The 15,355-nt window shown below is 51.2% G+C and overlaps 1 protein-coding gene across 1 annotated transcript in view; it reads left to right on the top strand.

Annotated features, from left to right (window-relative positions):
- Nucleotides 1-13,553: 13,553 nt before the first annotated feature.
- KDM2A (lysine demethylase 2A) overlaps nucleotides 13,554-15,355 on the top strand; it is a 96,114-nt gene continuing 94,312 nt past the window's right edge. The window contains exon 1 of the mRNA XM_010956706.3: nucleotides 13,554-14,392. The gene's annotated coding sequence lies outside the window, so the exon portion shown is untranslated. The remainder of the gene's footprint in view (nucleotides 14,393-15,355) is intronic.

The raw sequence follows: 15,355 nt of genomic DNA, 5'->3' as shown, positions 1-15,355 counted from the left end.
TAAACCGCCCGAGCCCTGCAGACAAGCCTCCTTGCCCACCCCACCTTCCTCTCCTCCCTGAAAGCAGCTTCCCTGAACTGCAGGGGGGGTGCTGCTAGGACCCAAGGGAAACTGGGGGCAGTGTGTGCTTGGGTACAGGGCAGCTTCCTCACAGCGGGGCCACCCTCTGCTGCCTGCTCCTTGGCTGTAGCCCCTGCAAACCTCAGTCCATCCGTGCACCATCGCTGCAGGGGTTAAAGAAAAGAAAGGCACCTTAGCCCCCGGCTGGGCTCTCACTCTCTTCCTCACGAGGAAACAGAACTTCAGGTCAACAAACTTGCCTCGTGCCTACCTTGGAGAATCTGAAGATGAAGCTAAGCTTGCACCGTGCAGTTCAAAGTATCTCCAGCACAGCACCCCGTGAGAATCAGCTCGTTCTATCTGTGTATCACCTCAGGACCCTAAGACCCACCACGTCACCCCAGGCTCAGCTAAGCTGCGGAGGCTCAGGGCTTCCTCCCAGGGATTGGTGTCCTCAGACTTGTTACAAGACTGTGAGCGCCCAGGCCTTGGCTGGGTCCCCTGAGAGCACACTGCTGCCTGCCAGTTGCCTGAAACTCGATGTCCTCATGCACAACATTGATCAAAGAGGACAGTGGACATCTGGGTGGTGGGGCATGGGAGCATTTTCCAGTTGATAACTGTAGCCCACATGTGTTAACTGCAACCTGCTGAAACTCTCAAGGAGAGAGGAGGGGACCTGGGGGGTGGGCAGGTGTGACTGTTGGGCCTGGAGGGTGCCAGGTACCTGTAGCCTGGGCTCTGGGTGGATGGGAGCCAGCAGGCAGGGAGGGAGGGGTGGTGAGGATGTGGGAGGCTGGACCTGCTTTTCCAAAGAAGGATTCTGAACACACTGCTTTTCCTACTTTCCAGGTCCTCCTCCACTCCCAGGCTGCTGTCACGCCCTGCCTGGCAGCTGTCACCTCCCTCTGCCACTTGTTGTGGCCTTTTTGGTCTCCTCCACTGCACTGTGGTTCTGTTTGAGAGAAAGAGCAGAGGCTTCCTCACCCTTTGCAAACCTAGTGCTTGCCAGTGCCTGACAGAGACTCCCACGTTGGGTTCCTCAACCGTGTCACGTGACTCATCCCATCCCCCAGCCTGCAGCGGTGCCTGGCACCCCAGGGAAACGTCTGCCTCACCACGTCCCTGCACTCCTGACCACCCATGCCTGCCCATCCTTCAAGTTCACCTTCTTGAGGGAGGGCCTCTGCAGCCGCCTGAGCAGCCACCTGCCCTCCAAGAACTTCATTTTATGTCACTTGTCATTTAACACACATAGCCATCTGTGTGTTAACGGAGCAGGAACACGACCTCACTTGTATGTTTAAATAATCCTTCTGGGGAGGTTGGGAGCCCAGGGCTGGGAATCATGCTATCTGGGTTCAAACCCTAGTTCTGCCTATTCAAGCCGCATGACCTTGGGTAAGACCCTGAACTCCTAGCACTCTTCCCTCAGTCTCTGAAGTGGGGTAATCATTATACCTCCTCACAGAGAGTGTAGGATTAGTGTGTAAAGCTGGCACAGGGTTGGGCCCCCAGTAAAAGTAAGTGGTTCAAAGGGTGTCTCTGGCAGCTGGTGGAGAACCAGCTGGTGGCAGCGGGGCCCCCTGGGAGCAGAGGTTCCAGTGAGATGCTGCTGCCCTCGGGCTTCCTCTCACCTTCCTAATGCCTCTCCCTTAGAACCCAGAAGGCTGCCTCCGGCTGGGCTGGCACCTCTTGAGGTGAAACCTTGGCACAGGAGGTTTTCTTTCCAGATGGCCTTCCTTTGCCACATCTGCAAATTTGAACTCAAAACCCATCATGCCTACAAAGCCTTAGTGAAGGATGTAGCTCAAGTCTGAAGACATTTTCTTTCTGGAACTGACTGCTCTCTTCTGGTGCCCAGCGTCCCTGTCTTAGTTCTCTCAAAGAATCCATAGGACTTTCTCTCCCCTGCCTTCTGCAGCCCTGGACGTGGTGCCCTGCCCATGGCCCCTCGGCAGTCCCTGCCCAGTGGCTCTGCCCAAGGGCGACTAACTCTGACACAGGCAGTCAAAGGGCCAGGGAGCCCATGGCCTCTGGAGGCAGCCCTCCACCAATGACAGATGGCAGCTGGTGGATAAATGACACTTTGAGGACTCTGCTACACTGTCTCCCCCAGACCCCAGCCAAGCTGAGCTCAGTGGCCCACCGCTTTCCTGACCATGTCCCCTCCGCTGGCCTTCCCTCCCCTCCTTGTCTAGTTCCCTGTTCCCTGGGCTGTGCTCCCCAGGACCACTTCCCAGACTACTTACGCTTGAATCTTTGTCTCAGGGTTTGCTTCCCGATGAACTCAAACTAAGACACACTCACTTGTTACATGGAGACCAGGGCCTGTGTTCATCTTTCCGTCCTCAGAACTCGGTATACAGCCTCTGGCACTTAGGAGACTAAGGAGGTGAACCAAACTGCAGTTCTGAATTCTTGTGCAAACTGCACATCTGCAGAGGAATCTGACAGCCTGGAACTAACAGGATTGAACTCTCAGATTGTTAGAGTTCTTAGTTGCAAACAACAGAAACTGACTCCAGCTAAGCAGAGAGGAATTTAAGGAAAGCACATCTGTGTGTAGTGGTGGAGGTGGTGGCAGAGGTGGCTCCCAGAATTGATGGGGGTGGGAGGACCAGGTTTGGGTTGGTGGGAAGCTAAGGGGCTCTGTGGCCCCACTGCCAGTGGCTTAGTAGGAACCGGCTGCCAGGTAGGAATGATCCCCTCACTCCCTAAGGTCTCCTGCTTGGGTGTCAGCATCCTGCAAGAAAGGGTCTGCTGGGTCACACATACATCACAAAACACCTCCAGCTGCACCAGGTGAGGAGAGGAGGGGCTGGCCCCTTCAGCTTCCACAGAGGGAAGATGCCAGTACTCTCCCCCAGGACCACCGGGGTGGGGGATCTCCAAGAAAGACACCGGGTACCTATAGGAACCACCCTTTGAATAGGGTTGGATGGGGACCACCAGTGCAATGTTCATTCACTTTCCTTTTTCCTTTGCCCTTTTTCCAGGGCAAAGCTTAGACTATGTGAGTTACAACACCTCCTCCCTCCATGCCTTCCGCCAAGCACTGGTCTTTCTCTGAGGCATTTTGACTCCTCTCCTCGTTCCTCGGTCACTGTCTCACTCCAGTCTCTGACTGTCCACCCTGCACATTACCATCTCCTACCCCCGGCATCAGGTCTCCAGCAACGGCCCGCCGGGTGCCTAGTACAGTGCCAAAGCTGCTTTTCACAGCTCTTGCCTTGAACATACAATACACTTCTCTCTGGAAACTTCTGTGGCTGTCAGTGACTAACCCATTCCTATCCTGGGCCAAAGTCACCACCAGCTCGTTCTCCCCAGGCCCCCTCCTCTAAATCCACCTCCCACTGGCTGGGTCTGCCTGGCAAAGTGATTCAACATCCCCTTCCTCCCATCCTTTCACCCCATTTGAGTTACTTTTGATAGCTGACAGTTACTTTACAGAGTCCACCTCTTTCCTGGCAAGCCCTCTAGTTTGCTGTATCCTAGCGGCTGCTCACACTATCCTCACAAGCATATAGTGGGGGAGAAAAAATGACTATTTTCAAAGCCTCATTCCGGACACAGTGGAGGGAACACGGACTTTCAGGTGGCTTCCTCCTCTCAAGGGAGAATAAGACATTCTAGAGATTTTTAACCGCAAGAGGGCACACGGTATATGTCAGACCAGATTGGGTGGGATCTGTGGGAATTGGGGACGGGGGCAGCAGGGAAGGCCTTGTGCACTGGGGGTTTGGAGGCAGAGGAGGGCACGGGGAGTGGAGGGGAGGGTCATGTAGGAGACCTCATCCCTCACAGAAGAATCCAGGAGACGCTCCAGCAGTGAAGTTGCTGGCCAGCTGGTGCCGGAGAGTCAGGGCGGAGACTCCTGTTTATCTGTCAGCTGGGGCCACAGTGCCCTGCTCTGGACTCCAAGCTCACCTTTCTGTGTGGAGCACCTGCCTGGGTCCCCGTTGACCTCTGGCATGACCAGTGGTCATAGGAAGGGGGCTTCCTGCTGTCACTGGTGCTGTTTCTCCCTTCAAGGAAGTTAAGGGCAATAAGATACGGCTGCTGGCAGAGAGAAAGGGGTTGGAATTCAAAGCCTGCTTCAGTGACACTGCTTTCCCCACGCCCAAGCTTCTATTCCAAGTGTGAACTCCCTCAGCCTCTAGCCCCCGTGCCCCTGAGATGACCTCCCTCCCAACCTCTCTCTGGTTTCCGAGGCAGACATGTTGTCCTCCAGCCAGAGCTAATCCCGGGGCCAGAGCTGTCCCCCACCCCCTGGGCTGTTCCGCATTGAGCATCTCCTGCTTTAACCCTTATTCCTTATTTCCGGGTTCCATTTTCAAGCCCTTTCTGTCTCCTGACACGTTCTTGAGGACCACACACAAGCTTGTTTCCTTCCTTCTGCTCTTCCCTTCACCGCCGTGTTCCTTGGAAGAAGAGTGTACGCTCCCCATCTCTTCTTACTTCCCAGTTGTTCTCGGCTGACGGCATTCCGCACCCACCCCCAACTGCACCGACCCTGCTGTCAGAGGTCAGTGATGTCACAGTGGTTCCCCATCCAGGGGCTGTCTTCCAGCTTCATCTCGCATCTCAACCCCTCCCTCCTGCTTGACACTCTACTCCACGCTGCTTTCATTCTTGGTGTCCTACCTCTTTGAGCTCCTCTTCCTCTGTAGGCCACTTCCTACATCCATTCATTGTTCAAGCAGTAACTGAGCACCTACAATGGGCCAGGCATGAGCCTCCCTGATGGGGCTCCATCCCTGGGATTCCGGCTTCCTGCTACACTTTCCGAGGGCCATTCTTGTTCCTCCCCTGGTTGTAACCTGATACTGCTGATTCTTGGATCTCCAACTTAGGTGCAGACTGCTCACCACGGCTGTCCTTACAGAGTCTCTCAGCCTCAAGAGTGCTAATGTGACCCCATCCTTTTGGCCCCGCTCCCTGCTTGCCTGGATTTACCACCTCAGAGTGCTAGCCCAAACCATAAGTTTGACCTTGTCATTCCCCTGCTTCCACAACCACCATGGGTTGCCCCTGCCCTGGGAGTACACGCTCAGCTCACAGCAGGCTCTGTGACCCATCTCGCCATTCTGTGATTTCATCTCACATGGCTTCGCCTCAGCCACTCTGGCCTGCTGTCTTCTGAGTACATCAATGCCCCTTCCCACCCAGGGCCTTTGCTAAAGTTGTCCCTCTCCCAGGAACGTTCCCTTTTATCATACAATCTCAACTCCAATGTCACCTCCTCAGAGAAGCATTCCTATTTCCTTCATAGACTTTAATAAATAATTTGCTGTGGTTCTGCCAACTAACTGTAACTTTTATTTCACAAACTTGGTTTTTAAAATTTTTTCTTTTTCTTCATTTTAGCGGGGGGTAATTAGGTTTATTTTATATTTAGAGGCAGTACTGGGGATTGAACCAAAGACCTTGTGCATGCTAAGCATGCACTCTACCACTTGAGCTATATCCTCCCCTACCAACTTGTTTATAAGCATCTACTATGTTCCAGGTGCTGTTCTAACACTGTGAATGTTAACTCACTCAGATACTGTAACAATGACCTAAGAGGAGGGACTCAACTCTATTTTACAAATGAGGAAACCGAAACCCTGGAGCTGTGTGGCTCAAGAGAGGTGATGTGTTCATTGCCAGGGTCCCTGCTGGACCACTATGCCATGTTGCCTCTCAGAGCAAGTATCTGCCTCATCCACGGTATTCCCAGTGCCTACAACAGTGCCTGCTACCTACTAGATACTCAGTAAATATCTGCTGCCTGGATAACAAATTACTCATCACCTACAAAGGACAAAGCCCCATTCACTTGCTGAATATGGTGGGAGAGGTCCACTAGGCTAGGATTCCCTCTGTAGACTCAGTTCTTGTCGGCTGTCCTGCTGTGTCTGGAGCACACCAGGGGTGGGAAACACCCTTCCTTCATTGTCTTCTTGGTGAACATCGAAACCTTAGTAATTTTCAAGCATCACTTCCTTCATGAAGATTTCCCTGCCTGGACACCCCTCCCCCATAGCCGAATCGGCCCCTCCCACCTTTGTGCCCTCACAGTATCTTGTAGAGATCCTGTATCTATCCTGCGCAGACCTGGTGTCCATCGTGGCATGTGTCTTGGTTTTCACCTAATAATATTATTAGACCTTTTCACTGTTTCAAAGGGTCTCAGTTTGGAGTCTAATTTATATGGTCACTTGACCCCCCCATCACCTGCACCCTTCCCCCTGCAACATGGTATCATTCACACTCACCTTGCAACCCCAGTGCCAATACAGTGTCTCAAACAGGCGAGTGTTCTTTCGGCGGAAGGAATTAATGAACATACAGTTGATCTGATGGTGAAAAATGCCATCAGTCTGAGGAGTAGCAGGAAAAGCAGCTATCAGAAGACATGGTTTACGGTTCCAATTTCATTACTAAACTAGCTGCATGACCTTGGCCAAGCTGCTTAACATCTTTGGGCCTCAGACTGCCAGTTTTTAAAATGAGCAAGTTGGATTAAATGACCTCCAAGCTCCATGTCAATTCTAAGATTCTGTAATTCAGTGCTAATATCCCCTTTAAATAGAGGAGGACCTAGCAGGCACTCTAGGGGAAAAGCTAGGGCAGCCCCAAGGAAACACACCATGCGGTCCTGGAGGAGGGGGAGTACTGCCACAGTGCCGGAGCCGGCTTTACTTCTCCCCTTTCCAATTTGGCCGCTGCTGGCTGTCTATACAGTTTGGCATTTTCAAAGTAATCATTTGTTATTTCTTCTCTAAGCTGTAAGCTCCTTGAGGGCAGGGTCCAGCTCTTATATTTTAAATCTTGAAGACCCAGCAGGTAGTTAGAAATTGACATGTATTTTGTGGTTGATGATAATGGTCATACAGAGATCCAATCAATTGTGAGACAGTGGTGGCTGGTTTAATCAGAAACACACCAGAGAATGAAGAGAAAGTGTTGGAAATTAGTGGCATTGTTCAATATCAACAGCATTCAAATTACATGCCTGTGTATTAAGGAGCAACTTAAATGCGTATAAAAAGAAATATGGTCCCTTCAAGAGGAATAATGTGAGTTCAGAAAAGGGAAGCCTCTGCCAATTGTATATTTGATCTTTCAGCAAGCCGGAATTGAGAATTCAATTTGCCCACTTTTCTGAATTTGGTGACTATAAAAATGCATAAAATATAGGCAACAGTAAATGAGTACAAAATACAGAAGTAAAATAGAAAATGCTAAAATTTATTGTAAAAATATTAACACTTATACAAAACATAAACCTTTACCAGTATAAACTTATGCATTCAAAATATAGATGGGTAAACTTTCTAATCAGTTTGATAATAAAGCATTAAGATATAGATGTAGTATCTCCCACATTCCTTACACCAATAAAATTATACAAGAATAGACAATTAACTAAAGATAAGTGGCTCACCAATAAGAAGACAATTAGATCAACAGCAGAAGCGGGTCTAGTAATTATGATCAAATCAAAATATGAACTCCGAGCTGTGGCAAATCAAGTATAATTGCAAAAAATGTAACATGGGAATCTCACCTTAAATGAAGTCAATATTTTCTTGCAATTCCCCAGGGAGAGCAAAAATAGATTTAGCCAGAAAGAAAAAGAATACTGGACACATTTCAGAGTTTACATATTGAGTAAGCATTTTGGAACAAAAGGAGATTGTTATTTTAAAATTACATACTTTAAATATAATGAACAGTAGTATAGTTAAAGATGCATTTTGAAAACAATTGGGTGGAGATATTAAGTTTATAATATCACATCAAAAGTTGTGCTCTGGAAAAAAAAAAGAAAGTTGTGCTCCGATTTGGACTCTATAGCTTCAAAAGAAGCTGGAATAAGAAAAATGAAGAACTTGGTCTAAGATTCACATACTTCCCTCCTGGCTCGATTTGCTGTAGTACGGGCTTTACTTTCTATCATCTTGTTCTAGCTGAAGTGACAGCTGTAGGTACAGTTTACCTGGAATAACTGTTGTTACATCAACCCTCTGCTCCAGGACGTATGTGCCTCTCTTACTCTGTCAAAATCAAACTTCTCTGCAAGCGTTCAAAGCCCTCCAGCCTTCACACTCCTTTGTGCTTCAATAGCATCACTGCTTTCTTCATTGATTCATTAAACACCTACGAGTGAGTGCCAAATCTGCCTGGCACTGTTCTAGGCACTGGCCATGTGTCAGTGAACATGAACAAAATGAACAAAACTTCCTGCCCCATGGGGTCTACAGCCAAGTGGAATTCTATATCCAATTCTTATTGTCTACACTGTCTTCCAGTGATTCGCTGTCGTGATGGTTGTTCTCTTAGCATGTCATAGCTTCACAGCATCTCTGCTATGATGCAGTCTTCAACGGTAAAAGCCAAGCTTTCTAATTTTGCAAATCTCCCTTCTCCATCCAAGCACTTAATTTAGGGTTAAGCATGAGATTCTCAGTAACAAAACAAATCTTTATTGTACGAAAAAAAAAAAAGAAATACAAAGAAATAGGAGAACCAGCAATCCTTTCTAAATATATTATCTTCCAGCTTCCATAGGAAGCTGTCCATTGGTCCATTTGACTCCTCAAAAATCCTAGGAGGAAACAGGGTGGAGTTTTTGATCTTTGCTTTATTAAAGAAGTTCCTGATAGACTAAGGGACTGGGCTAATAACACACAGCTGGTAAAGGCCCTCACAAAGCAGCTGAAATAGTACCAGACATAGCCGAAGCTGACAAAAGGCTCAATGCCCTTCAACAAGACGGGCAAAGATCAGACACTTTGGGAGGATCTAGAAACACACCTAAGAGTTTAGGCAACTAGCCCTTTGGGGATGTGGCTGGGGTGCCCCACATCAACAGCCGAGACAGCAAACAAGCACAAGTTTGCAAACAGATCCTGAAACCCTCGGGTGCCAATAACTAAACACAGGTATAGTGAGACAGGGCTCAGCATCTTCCAGACCCACTCTCCTCTCAGGAAGGACAGGAAGTTTCTCCCTTTTAGAAGTGGGAGTGAGAGTGGCCTGGCCCCGAGGCAAAGCTACGGCTGCTAATAGAGCAGGTGGATTCCAGATGCTGCTCCTGCTGCCCCATAGCCGAAATCAACCCCATGACTCAGGAAAGGCGGGTCTGCACAAACACAGGCCAAATGGCTAGAAAAAATGGCAGTAAGGAGACACTGGGCCAGGGAGGGACTTTGGTCCTGTAGTCCCAAGGAAAGGGTCAGTCATGTTCTATGAAACTTCCAAGAATCTCACGAGCCATCCATGTTCAATGATATGAGAATCTGCAGGGCATTTCTGACTTCCTTTTTTTCCTGATCAATTCAGATTTTACTTTCAGACTCAAAAGAAAACTTTATATCCCTTAAAACTCATAATCACCCAACACCTAGTTTTTATCCCTGCTTAGAGTTGACACAGTAAGTATGTGATACCGATTATGGAAGATCTTTTGAGGGATACAGATGTGATCTGACTCCTGCCTTCAAGGAACTTACAGTCCAGTGGAGGTGGGTGGAGGGAGATGTTCAGGAGATGATTAAGTTACAAAACTAGAGAGCATGTGATTAGAGTACACCAAACATGGGTAAAGGGAAGTGGGCAAGCAAGGTCTACTCTGCTGATGACCGAGTAGATGACATGCATGGGGCTGGGAGAGAGGAACGCACACAGCAGGTGGGAGCAGCAGAGTGATGGAGAGAAGAGTGAAAAGAAAGAGACCTCACGATGATCAGGTGATGATCAGGGAGAGGCAGACAGTCAGGGAGGAGAGAAAAATGGAGATCAGAGACACCAGGGGTTGGTGAGGAGAGACTAGGGGCTAGGAAAGGAAAGAAGAAAAGCTATAAATAAGACACTGCTTACACTCTATGTAAATTTGCTTAAATATTAAAGTATCTATAATTAAAACTTTCCTTAAAACTGGAGGTCAGAAACACAGTAAATGCTCATAACCCATGGCTATTACACGCCAGACGCTGAGTTTTAGGACATTATTCATTTTATTCATTTCATCCTGAGAGTTAGGTTTTCTTCCCACTTTGCAGATAAAAATCCCAGGTTTTGAAGAGATCGTTAGGATTGACTAGCTGGTAGGTAGCAGAGTAGACCTTCAGTCTCTGATGCTAAAGCTTTTAAATTACTGGCTATGCTACCTCACAGGGGCTCTTCAAGACCAACTTTTCTATTTTGGTTTAGACCTACACTGTTTGGGACATCCATACTTCCTCTTTAACATTAAGGGAGTGCAGAGAAACTGGAAATAGTTTAATTTAGTTAACAAGACTACAGAGTTCTCTTTTCACTCACTGAAGTCTCCCCAAAGAAATGGGTGATCTGCAATTTTGACTCTCCACATTTGTTGGGTTTTAGCTTTGCTCAAGAAAACAGAGATTCGTTAATATCTTGTTAAGGCACCAGCTTATTCCAGTCAGAGATCCTCTTCTCAATGCTTCTAGAGGGAATTTTTCTTTCCTTCTTTCCACCCACTACTCTCCTCCTCTCCCTGCAGCTGCAGTTGAAGCCATATAGTTATTCATATTTCTAGTGGCCTTCTTGGGGGAACCCCCAAGTTCTATTTTCATTGAAATCAGCTCTTTTAGGGCAAAGCAGTGAGCCTCATGACATGCCCTTGCCAACCAGAGCCATTGTGATGGGAGGGTATCACTAGCCATCTGCCTATCTCTTATCTCACTCTGCACATCTGCTTTGGAATATTAACATAGCTTGCCTGTGGAGAAACCATTGTGTATCTCTGTTTAAAAGTCATTTCCCCCAGTGCAGACTAGTTAACAAATGGTTTTCAACTGGAAGAGAGCTGGCTGCAATGTGACAAACCTTTACTTGCAGTCCTGTTCAAGTAAGTACTACTACTAGTGTTCCTGGAGTCGGCTTGGGTTGCTTCCCAGCATACCCACCTGAGTTAAACCTGTAGGAGGCATTTGTCCCCTGAAAGTGAGCAACTCAGTTCGCTGAGGGTTAATTACTTTAAGGGGCCCTGGGTTTTAAGAAAAAGGGCAAGACCAAATTCAGCTTCTGCTAGAGACCTCCTTTTCTCTCTCTTTGCCCCCAAGTATCTCATGGGTTTACAGGGATGAATGGGAAGGAAATAAAGCCATTTATTTTCAAATAGTAATGAGGCCCAACACTTACTTAATCTGACAATGACTAAAGTCTTTCTCGCCTTCTTAAAAACAGACAAGATGCTGCCGTTTTCTATACCTGCAGAGAGCCAGATGTCTATGGGATTACATCTGGTAGAACCAGTATTAAAGACTGCTGCCTTTTAAATATATTTTACTATAGTCTGAAAGATTTAAAAAGGCTTTAAAATCTGATAAAATTTGGGTAAAGATCTTCATTTGCTCTGAAAAGTTAAGAAGTCTGAACAAAACTGGTATTAGAATAAAGAATATTTCCCAATGACTGGTATGTGAGAGGGTCATACCGTAATAACAAATCTTTTTGTTGTTGTCGGTTGTAAGATGCAGTCTGGTATTGCAGAGCGCTAAACTCCTCCTTGTTAGAGTAGTTATGCAGGCTGTTTAACCTTTCTGTACTTCAAGTGTCTATCCTTGAAATGAGTATAATGCTACGGGCACTTTAGCTTGTCTCCTAAAGATGTTGTGAGACAAAGTAGAAAATGTCTGTAAAACTCCCTAAGTTTGCATGTAGAAAAACCTCATGTGGTGATAAATAATAATACCTTGGGTTTACACAGTACCTTTACCCTAGAGTTCAAAACTTGATAGAAATAGAAGGTATCATTATTTCAATTGTCCTTCTCTAGCGTCTTCCTAAAAGAGCTGAAGATTGTTTATGGAAGTTATGATTCACTCCATGCCTGTCCTCTCTCCTCCATCCCAGGATCCCAGGATCCCAGGAATCAAAAGTTTAAAGAGTGGGAAACCAAGGCAGGGAGAAAAAAAAGATCTGTGTGACACCTCTCAGCTAGTGTAGTGGAGTCAAGAGTGCCGACCCGGCTGCTTAACGCCCAAGCCATGGTCCTTTATGGGGTTTATAATTTAAACGGGCCCAAAAGCACGAGATTGGCTGGGGAAATGCCCTGATCGCGGTTGGGCTGCTCGCATGGCGTTGCTCAGATACCTCTGGCCAGGCTCTGTCGACGTCCCCAGCCTGCTAGCCCGTCGGGCAGCTGTCGAGCCGCGCGCGGGAGCCCGTTCATGGGCAGGGCCGGCGCGGCTCGGGCGGCCGATGCCCCGTCGCTGACCCTCGCGCGAAGCTGCGCACACCGAGAGAAGACATCTTCCCGGCCAGGCCTCCCGCGCCCGCGGCGGCCCGAGGCGGCGGGGTGGGCCCGGGGGCCTGGGACTGCTCGCGCACCCCTCCGTGGGGGGCGCCCCGACTCGCCGGGGGCGGGGTCACGTCCCACCCAGGCCGCCGGGGGCACGGGCGCTGCGGAAACCTGAGCGTGGCCGGGGCGCAGGGGCTTCCAGGGCCATCTCCCCGGGCGCCTCTGGCCCGCGGTGGGCGCGCGAGCTGCCACCGCCCCCGGGCCGTCGCGGAGACCACTCCCGCGCCTGGTACCCGTGGACGCCCTTGTCAAGCGCCCGGAGCTCCCCCCGGGGGAGCCGAGCCCAGGACAGACATGCTACTCCCGTTTCCTGCCCCTTCGGAGCGGCGAGGAGTGGGTGAGGCGGGGCCGGGCTGCTGCACCGAGGAGCCCCCCGTGCCGAGGGCGGACAGGCCCCGCGGCGGGGGCGCCAGGGCCTGCCCGGGGATGGCGGGCAGGCCGGCCTCGGCCCATCGGCCGGCGCGCGAGGGGAGGGCAGCCGGCGGGAAGGCGTCCCTTCCCTGTGCCCCCTCGCCCTGGGCAGTCTGGCCGGCTGGGCCCAGAGGCCTGACCCCGGGAGACCCTGCTTTGAGGCCGGCAACAGCTGCCCTTGCCCAGGCCGTCCGGCCCCCAGGTTGTGTGACTGTGACGGGCTTGACTAGGGCAGAGGGCGGTTGAAGGGGAACGGGGGTGCTTCTCCCCACTGCTTGGGGGGGTGGTTGTGCTTTGTAGGGGGTCGGGGGGGGGTCACGATCCTCCCAGGAGAGGTGGGGGAGGGCCGCGGGCGCAGCTGGCCGGCGAGGGGCGGGGTCACAGAGGCAAAGTGTGTGTTCGAGCGAGGGCGTGTGGGGGGCAGGGCGCTCGCGGAGGAGGATCCGTGGCCTGTGCGCAGGCGTGAGCAGCGGGCCGGGCCCGAGCCCTGGAAGAAGGCCGACGGGGAGCGGGGGCGGTGGGCTGGCAGGAGGGCGGGAGGCTGACGCGAGGGGGGGCGGGGAGCCGCGTCGGCGTCGCCGGGCGCGGGCGATTCGAGGCCGAAGCTTCCGCGCGTGCGCGCGCCGGCCGACTGGCCGCGTTAGGGGGGAGTGACGCGTGCGCGTTCACGTGCACCCGGGAGAGCGGTAAGAAGCGAAGAGAGGCTTGAAAAGGGGTGGGGGGGGGGGTGGAGAGGTGAGCAGGAGGAGGGGTGGGGAGGCGGCGCCTGCGCAGTCCACCGCCGAGGAGCTGTGTGTATGTGAGAGTCTGACGGGTTCAAAATGGCGGCGGCTGCTTCAGCGGCTCCTCCTGTGTGAGGGAAACAACACCCCTCCCCGGCGGCGGCGGTGGCGGCGGCGGCGGCGGCTCCCAGAGCACCCTCCCAGCGGCTGGGCCTGTCGCCGCTCCGTCTATCCTGGGCAGGGGGCACTCCGGGAGGAGGGGCAACGCCAGGGGGCCCATCCCCCGGAATCCCTCCTCTGCGACTGGGGAGTAGCCGGGGGCTCGTCCCGCAGCGCGGAGCCCGGGCTGAGGGGGAGACGCGAGGGGAGCCCGGGCCCCCAGTCCGGCGCGCCGCGCCGCTCCCGCCCTCTCCGCCCCCCGGGGCCGGGGCCCGCGTTCCGGGGGGCCGGGGCGGTGCGGGCAGCCTCGAGTCGGCCGGTCTCAGCTGATCGGCCCCCGCTCCCGGGCTCCGGAGGCGACCGAGCGGCTGCTCGCCGAGGGCACGGCGAAGAGGGCGCTCCCCGCGGCTGGGGCTGGCCCGGGCTGCTGCTCGGGCTGCTGACCGCTGGCCTGGGGGAGGCGGGGGCGCCCCGGGCTCGGCGCCGAGGGGTCGCGCTCCCCTCTCCTGACGCCTCCGACTCCCGGTCTCCAAAGCCAGAAGAGGACGTTTGATTCAGCAACTGTTTCCTCTCTTTTCCGGGTCGCTCTGACCCTCTGGATATTGGGTTGATCCACGGAAAAAACCGAAGACGACGTTTGGGATTTAATTTTTCCTCTCAGTTTTTGGAATCTTTTACTTCTCACTTGGACAAGAACTCACGAGCAAAATCCCCGGTGAGATTCCCCCTCCTACCCACCCCCCCCTTGAAGTTTTGGTTCACTGTGTTATCTAAAGACTTAATGTAAAGTTTCTATTTCTTTTTCCAATGGGTGAACGAACCGTTGAAAGGCCTTTCCCTGGAGGAACCCGGCGAGATTTGCCATTTTTCCTCTCCGGGCCCTGGCTGCTCCCAAGCCCGGGCGGTCCTCTCCCAGGGGGTGCAAGCACGGTTTCCCTCCCGACTTGGGGCGAGGGCTTCCTCCAGGAGGGCTCTGCCACGAACTGCTCTTGCAAACTATGTCATCGGGTCCTCTGGTCTCGTAGCAGTTTTGAAAGGATGCTATTAACGTGGCCATAATGTAGTTGACAAAAAAGAAAAAAAACTGCATTCCCTCTGGAAGCCATTATCCGTGAGAATATTTAGGAACAAGAAAAACCTTTCTTGGTATTGGGGATCGACCGTCGCGCAAACCATTCTTTAATTTTGGGGGGAGATGTATTTTACTTATATCTATAGGTAAAATCGTTTATTTTATTACTTTGTCCAGAAAGATCTGAATGATTTTTGTTTCTCATTTGCAACTCTCTTGAATTTGTTTCAGAGTTGTACACATTTTGTGTCGGGGTGGAGGGAGGGTTGGCTTGGGAATGAAAAAATCCGGGGAGTCTAGGAAGGAAGGCGACGTTGCATACGGATTTACTAGAGGTGTATGGGAAATTGTTTTGTGAAGTCTTTATTTAAATCCTAATTTCTTGTTCTCTGTTTATGTAGTTACTCTGTCCTTTCCTTTAGTTTCTAATTACCGGTGGGAGAGAACTAATTTGGTTAAGATCTGGATTATTAGTTCAGTGTCTGCTTCACCTGGTTAGCACTCTTGAAATAAAAGTCCTGCCCCCTCTCCCCCCTGCCTTTTTTTGGGGGGGGGGGCTAATGGTGCCATGAAGGGTAGCCTTATTGTAATCCAGTAGGGACAAGC

The sequence above is a fragment of the Camelus bactrianus genome, chromosome 10 (genome assembly GCF_048773025.1).
Source record: "Camelus bactrianus isolate YW-2024 breed Bactrian camel chromosome 10, ASM4877302v1, whole genome shotgun sequence".
Taxonomy (NCBI): domain Eukaryota; kingdom Metazoa; phylum Chordata; class Mammalia; order Artiodactyla; family Camelidae; genus Camelus; species Camelus bactrianus.
The sequence above is the reverse complement of the archived record's forward strand: the minus strand, read 5'-3'. Positions and strand labels throughout refer to the sequence as shown.